Consider the following 7669-nt stretch of genomic DNA (forward strand, 5'->3'; position numbering starts at 1 on the left):
GTGTTCTTCTGTGTGCCTCTAGAGATTCAAGCTTTGTGAGAAGAAAATAATATATTCTTTACGTGGTTAATACATATGGGAAAAGAAGACAAACTTTTGGTCTTAGGAAAATCTGGAGGGCCCCAGGAAAGGAAGGCAGTCTGCTCACCCCAGTCGTATCCTGTGGATTACTTTCCTTTCTCTCTGTCTTTTAACTAAGACAACCCAACACTGCTGCCATGCTGATGTGCCTGCCAAGGTGTTGTCTGGCAGATTAATTAAATAGCTGTTACCCCTTTAAGGATATAGAATAGGCCTTATCAAATACATCAGAATAATAATTAAGTTCTTAATTAAAAGAACTAATTAGGTACAAACTTATCCTATTGGGTGCAAACTTATCCTATTGGGAAACAGATACAAAAAGAGTCAGAGCAGCATAAGCTAACCTCTGTAATGCATCGTAGGACACGGGATAGTAGCTTTTACATCCAGTCCTGATCCTGGCACACCCAGCACTCTGTGTTGTCCTGTGCTGGGCATGAGATGTGACATCAGAGAGTCTCTCCTCAGCCATGGTGACGTGGCTCTGCAGTTCCCAATCTCTCTTTTCCACAAAGGGAAAAAAGGGAGGGGCCACCTCCAAAATCCATTCAGATCACTTTAGCGGCGCTGAGGAAAGCTGGATAAGGTCCTCAGAGTACAGACGAGGAGAATCTTTCAATATTATCAAGGAGTTAAGTTTCACTGACCTCATCAGGTGTGGGAACTTAAAGTGTGGGTCCAGTGGTGCAGCTATATAAACCACTGTTCTGTGTGACCACCAGGCAGGTACAGGGCACAGGTGCTGTGCAGGCTGGGGTTTTGCTGCAGCTCATTGGGATTCTGGATTTTACATCTAGTTTCCAGAAGGTTTCTCATTCCTGATTTTTATCTTGCACTAACAAGTGATTCCTGTTCTTTCCTCTCTTATTCAATGGCATTCATTGACCGTATATATTTCAAGTAACTGCAGCAGTCCTACTAAATTTACTCACAGTTCCAAAGATACAGAATATCGTAACCATATTGCCCTCATTCTGTCATATTTGCTTGAAATGTGTGTATTTGTGTATTAGGTATTTTTACCCTGACTAGAAAAATTATAAAAAGCAGAATTAACTGTTTCTCAGTGCACAGACAGCTTCAATCTGTATTATTAAAAAATAAAAATGATTGCATTGAGATCAGAAATAATTATCTCTCAGGCATGGTGATACTGTTTTCCTTATTGTTTTGTTTAATACAGATTTTGCTGTATTGGCTGAGCAGTACTTTTTAAAGCTCCTAGTCTAATGGAAATCTTGTAAGAAGAGTAAAGGCTTTGAAAGAAGACTAAATAAATGGGAAATAACTGAGTGGACTTGCTGAATAGCAAACTTCACGTATCTGTTTTGCCCCAATAAAGTCTGTCAGTGCCAAAAAGGCTTTGAATGTTTCTCACAAGTACAGACACAAGATACTAAGTTAGTGCCATAACCACCGAAATGCAGATGCTTGGCTGGCCATGGTATAAAATGGAATGTTACGGCTTCCATTTCGGAGGGAAATTATTCAAATTTCTTGTGCAGAACAGTCTCTACTAATAGAGAAGCAGCTCTATGTCTCTTGAGCAATTTCCTTTGCAACAAAAGGTATGACGGCTTTTTTGTGGATCAGCCATTGATAATAAGCATTTGATAGCAACAGGTTATTAGAGAGTCACTTGTTTTATATAGGTAAAGCTCTTGTTTAACCCCAAACCCCTAAGAGAAGAGAGAAATTCTTGTGCTTCAAAGAGGGCAAAAGGAAAGAGATACTGAAAACTGTCATTTCAAATTGTGTAATATGGGTGTTAACCTGTAGAAATCTCTGGGAGCTTTCTATGGTGGGGATGATGTCCATCCTGCCGTGTCTAATAACAAAATTCCCTACTTACTACATTGCTGTTATATTAGGCTCTTATTAAGCACATTTTTTCCTGGGAAAAGTAGTAAATGTGTGTTTATCTCTTAATTTTTTTTTTTTGTATTCACTTAATCTGACTCTAAGATTTAAGGACTTTCTTCAGAGGCAGGTGTAAACACAACTGTCTTTAGGTTCCTGAACTGAACAGCAAAATCTCTCAGCAGCAGAGATTTGCTGAGCAGCAGAGGAAGGTCTGCGGCTCCAAAGTGTCATATCTAGGGCACTCATTAAGACTGCTACTTTGTGCCGGTGTGATGCGATCTCACTGTGAAGCCGTTGGTACAAGGAGAGCTAAGGGAGAGTTATTCCCAGGCTTAGAAATAACGGCAGTGCTGAGCAGGCTTCTTCGATGGGAAAGATGCAGGACCAGGAATAGTGGCTTGGCATGTGCTGAGTGGTTTAAAATTCTCTTTTCAGCCACCAACTCAGTATCTCCTTACAAATCATTTTGTTGCTGGGAGGATATTCAATTATTTGAAAGCTTCCTATAATACACTACTGCTGTTCCAGTAAAGTCCTTAATCCTGCTCCTACTGAATTTACATGGACTTCAGTGATAGAGGATTGTGTCAAAAGGGTGCAACTGGCTTATATCTTTGATGGGTGTATTTCACCCTTTCTCAGTAGGGAATTAAAAAAAAAAAAGTAGATAAAGAGCTGATATTTTTAGAAGAGCTGTCATTACCCCTTGAAATTTCTTTTACACTTAGCATGCCTTGAAGTGGACAGTGAAGGGTATCAAGTAACAATAAGCAATAATAACAATACGTATTTTTGCACTTCAACAGCTCTTTCTACCTGGGACTCTCAGAATTCTAAATAGTAGCTGATGGAATCTAATGAGTTCTGAAAAAAATACATACCCCCTTTTTTTACAGGGAGTAATTCTGTAATTAATATGACTCATCTGTATGACTTTTAAAGAACTATTTTAAGTTACTTGATTTCTCAGCTTGAGATTCTTGCTGTAGAAGAAAATTAATGACATGCATTTTTGTGCATCTACCAAATTTACATTCTGCATGCGTTTGAATTTCCCATGGGGAAATCCTTATCTTCCTCATAGTTCTTCAGGATAAGGCCACAATTATGCAGTTATTGCACAGATGAATTGCCCTATTTGATCAGCTGATATATATGTTCTTTTAGTGGAACCAACGTAAATGAATGAGAGGTAGTTATTGCTGGTTTGTTTATTTATTTATAGAAAAGTGTGGATATCTATAAACTTGGAGATAAGAAGTGCTCACCTAAAGCAAGAGCACAGCCTGCATTGTCTTTCTGTCATCTTAGTACAAAACGGAAGAGTAAAATATGCATCTTTTATTATTATAGAGAGCAAGTAATAAAAAAGAATTATTATTTACTTGCTATAGAAAGTAATATCTGTGGCTTTCCAAATGAAGATTAATGGTGTTGAATCCGTGTGTAAGATGTTAAAAAGCCCAGTTAGGAAAGTCATTGTTTTATGCATCGTATTACACATTTTCGACTCACAAGGGGTGGATGGAGGCAAGGCTCTTTGGGGAAGGGGGGAAGGTCTAGACACCTCCAGCTACTTGATCATTTATCTTTCCTTGACTCCTGCCAAAGGGATGACTAGAAGTCATACAGTATAACTGAGATGGCTGCAGGGGCACCTTTTTCTTTACTTGAGCCTTTTGGAAAGCCTGCTGCAGCTATTCACTCTTGGGTTTCGCCTTGGGTGCTGGGACTGAGGCCTCGGGGGATCATGAGTGATCCTTCATTGCCTGAGGCACTGCTGATCTGGACAAATGTGATTTGTGACAAAATACCAGCAACCAGAAAAAGCCAGGAATCACCAAAGCACTTGACTTGTCTGGATAACAATAGCCCTTCATTTTTGTGCTGCCAGAGTAAAGTGAGCATTTAGGTGTCTTCTAAAACTGCTCGGAGCTTGAGTAACAAATGAGCATTAGTTGCTTAAAATACTTTGTGTTTCTTTTATGACTGGCTGTTCAAGAGGTAATTTATGGTTCAGTTCAACATTTGGACAGCAGCAAGCCTTTGAAAATGCTACCTTGTCCTCCCAAGCATTTTCATTTACAAAAGGCCGTGTGAAAAACATGGAGTGATTTGTCTCAGTGAGTAATAGCAAAGTGAGGTCACCCTCTATAAGCAGCAGCTGTTGTGATAGACAGCAGATTATAAAGCCATGGTTGGCTAAGCAGAATAATTTTAAATACTTTGGTAGATGCTCACAGCAACTATGTATGGCTGGCACGGCATCAGAGTGATCAACATGAAGATTTGCAGCACTTCATGGCATCTCTTGCTTGCTCCCAGTTCAGGACAAAAGCACTGCCAGTCCCCTCATGGGAGTAACTCCTAGGCATCTCCCAAATGACCTTCTCTCTCTCCTGTACTTCTCTTAAACCTAGCTGAATACATAAGATGCACAAGTATCTTTGCAACTCTTAAGACTGCTAGATCTTTCTCTTTGTGTAAATATATCCAAATGGGGGCTTTAATGGCTGGAGAGAATGTAGTTTTCCTGCTGTTGTGACACGTGTTGCCACTGAAGGATTGATCTGCTACGAAACTTCACTTGTGGTTAGGGCACCTGCACTTTGAAAGGACTACAAATCCCAAGTCACATGTCTGAAAAAGCCTTATTGCCTGTAACTACATTAAGAGGGAGATGAGGATCTTGGGTATCTATGAGGGATTCCAGGACTGGCTAAGTGTTGCTACAAAGGTGGTTGTCACAGGCAGAATCTGAGCATAGGTACAGTATTATCTGAGCCAGATATCTTCAAGGAGGTGGGTGAAGGAGATTAAAGGCTTTGGGAGCCCCTGAGAATTTGTGGGTGTGGGCATGAAGGAAAGAGGCTGCATACCACTAACTACATGCCCTTCTCATAAAAATGATTTTATATAGGAGAACACTTCTTTCTTCTTTCCCTTGATTCTTTTTTTCTCTTGACAAGATTCACCTTGCCTTTAAAGTATGGGCGATTCATTTGTTTCTACAAGAAGCTTGAAGATCCATATGGATGTGACTTGAAAATAAAAACTGCTTTGAAGGTTTCATCCGTTTCCTGTTTGGCAGGACTTTCAGCTCTAAATTTAACTTGGGGAGAGGACTAGTGTAACTAACAAATGCATAAATAGCATGCAGACAATGATAATTTGCTGAGGTGGGTGAGATGAATCAGCTTGTGGCGGGGCTGATTTCTTCTGTTAACTATAAAAAGAACACAGATGATTAAACTAGACAAGGCACTTCATGCTTAGGCAGCTACCATTAAATGACATGAATCCCACATGAGTGACAAAATCAAAGAGCAAAAAAAGCAACATTTATTATAGAGAACTATCTGTGGAAGCAATGATGCTTACAGTTCATCTGTCAAAGGAGTCAGTGCTGGAGTCTAAATCTCTTGCAGCACTGGACTAGAGAGTACAGTACTGCCCTGTTTTGTATCGAGATCATAATTTCACTACATTAAAAGGGTAGATCAGTGCACAGCTTTTAAGAACAAGTCAAGCACTAATTCCAAGGGAGCAGCTTTGTTTCAAAACTGGTGGTGCTGTGCGACCCACTTTATTCCAAGGGCAGAGAGAGTCCAGTGTTCTTTCTGTCATCTGTGCTATCAGAAAGCACTCGGAGCCAGGGTCAGTTAATAAAGAAGACAGGGCTCATCTGTTCTTTCACTTTTAAGGTCATCAGGGAGTCCCATCTTTCCAAGCCTCCTGTTAAGGATGGTCCTGTTCATCTATTTGGGACAGATGAAAATTTATCTTGGTCTAGAAATGCAAGGCTAGTTTTGTGGCGTTCCCTGTCTTTTCCACCTTCCCTCTCCCCCCGCAGTTCAAAAGAGTTCGATTTCTGAACGTGATACTGTTAATCACAGAGGGGACAAAACCTGTGGAATACAGTACAGTCTTGGCCTATTAACAGAGGAGGAGTGTTACATTATTTCATGTAGTTACCCCTCATATTTGCCGTGCCCTGGGAAACGTAGATAATACTGGGATACTTAGATAGTAACATGGTATTGGCAACATGTTTTCCTCCACAGGGGTTGGGGACTACATTCAGAATAACGTCTGTTCATCCAGTACAACTTCACCCCATGCCTTCTCCCAGTGTCTTTAAATGCTGTGGCAAAGTGGCAAAGTGGGAGTCTTACATGTTTGACCAGCCAGGTCCCTTAAGAGGGCGCAGTGACCGATTTTGCCTCCCATGTTTACACATACACGATGCACAGTGGGACTGATTTCAGGCGCTATATTTGGGAGCACTCCAACTCAGCATCACTAATAATGAAAAAAAGCCAAACAACCTTTGGACACTGGGAAACCTCTGATCTGTGCTTTTCTGGGGCAGCAGTATCTATTGTCACAGACAGAGCAGCAACACATACCAGTCAGGGGACTGTACTCTGAGATGCCAGTTTGTATCTCAGCAGCTCCATCACTGGGTTCCTCTTTGACCTCCAACACCAAGTACTTCCTCTGATATAACCATTTAAATATTTTTCTTCCTCTGTGCCCTTGTTGAGACATCTTACTTATATTTTATCTTTAATAACAGTAACTGCTTATTCAGGGTAAAGAGATCAGAAGAGTTGGGGCAGACTCCTAGGACTCTCAAGGAGAGTTGTGCATGCTCTTCACACTTCTCCAGTCAGCCCAAACACAGAGCACTCCAGACTGAATTTCTTAGCTGCGAGATTTCCACCAGCCCCTTGGATTTCTTACCAAATTAAACAAGTTTAAGAGAAGATAGACAGCTTTGGATGGGTAGATATTAACCCAGCGCGACTGGCTGAATGTGTATGTCCTGCAAGCAGTTCTTGGGGAAGCCAGAAAGCCAGGTGGCTGCTGGCTGGTTGGCTTATTCCAAAGCTTGACTGTGGAATGTGGGATGGTCTGTTGTGCTGGAGGAGCCTGTCTCTACATGAGAGTGAGGGGGTCACCCCTAGGAGGGCAGTGCTCTCCAGCTTGGTGGTCTCAGCCTTCTCTTTGGGGCTGTGCTTTTATGCCTCTGTTGCAGTTCCACTCCTGTCCCTTCTTTCCTTGCTGCAGAAGCAGCCTGGCTCTTATCCAGCCTGACTGCTCAGCCCAGAGGCAGCAAAATCCAATGTATCAATTCAAGGAATAAGCCAAATTCTATAGATCACAGAACTAGCATTGCAGTCAACGTTGCAATCCATGTTGCTAAGTGGAGTTACTTTGGCTAAAGGGATAGCCCATGTTATTTCCACTTTAATATTTTACTAATTTGGAAGAAGCTGTTACAGGTGTTATTAAATGGAATTCTCATATAGTGGTGAGTGTTCTCGAGAGATGTTGGCAACGCTTGCAAAGTTTTCTTAATTTTGCTCAAATTTTTCAGTGTGGCTTTTTCACAAAGCTAAACTTAGAGGATTAGCACCACTTTTCTCGTGGTACTCTGTTTACCAAGGGAATGTTGGTCAAAGGGAGAGAAGTGGACAACTTCAGACTTTTCATGTCAGTGCTACTTACAGAACAAATATCCATTGGCAGGGTAAGAGCCTGAAAAAGAAGAAAAGAAGCTTTCTACCTATTGTGCAATAAATCAAAAGGTTCCAGTGAATTTCTTTGACTGTTAGCAAAACTGCTTAATCTAGGATTTCAAAGGGTGATCAAAACTATTTTCAATTATTCTTGACTTGCACTTGTATCATTCCAGACTGAGCTGAGGCTCTTTCCC

This window comes from Apaloderma vittatum, unplaced genomic scaffold (assembly GCF_000703405.1).
Source record: "Apaloderma vittatum isolate BGI_N311 unplaced genomic scaffold, ASM70340v1 scaffold19168, whole genome shotgun sequence".
Taxonomy (NCBI): Eukaryota; Metazoa; Chordata; class Aves; order Trogoniformes; family Trogonidae; genus Apaloderma; species Apaloderma vittatum.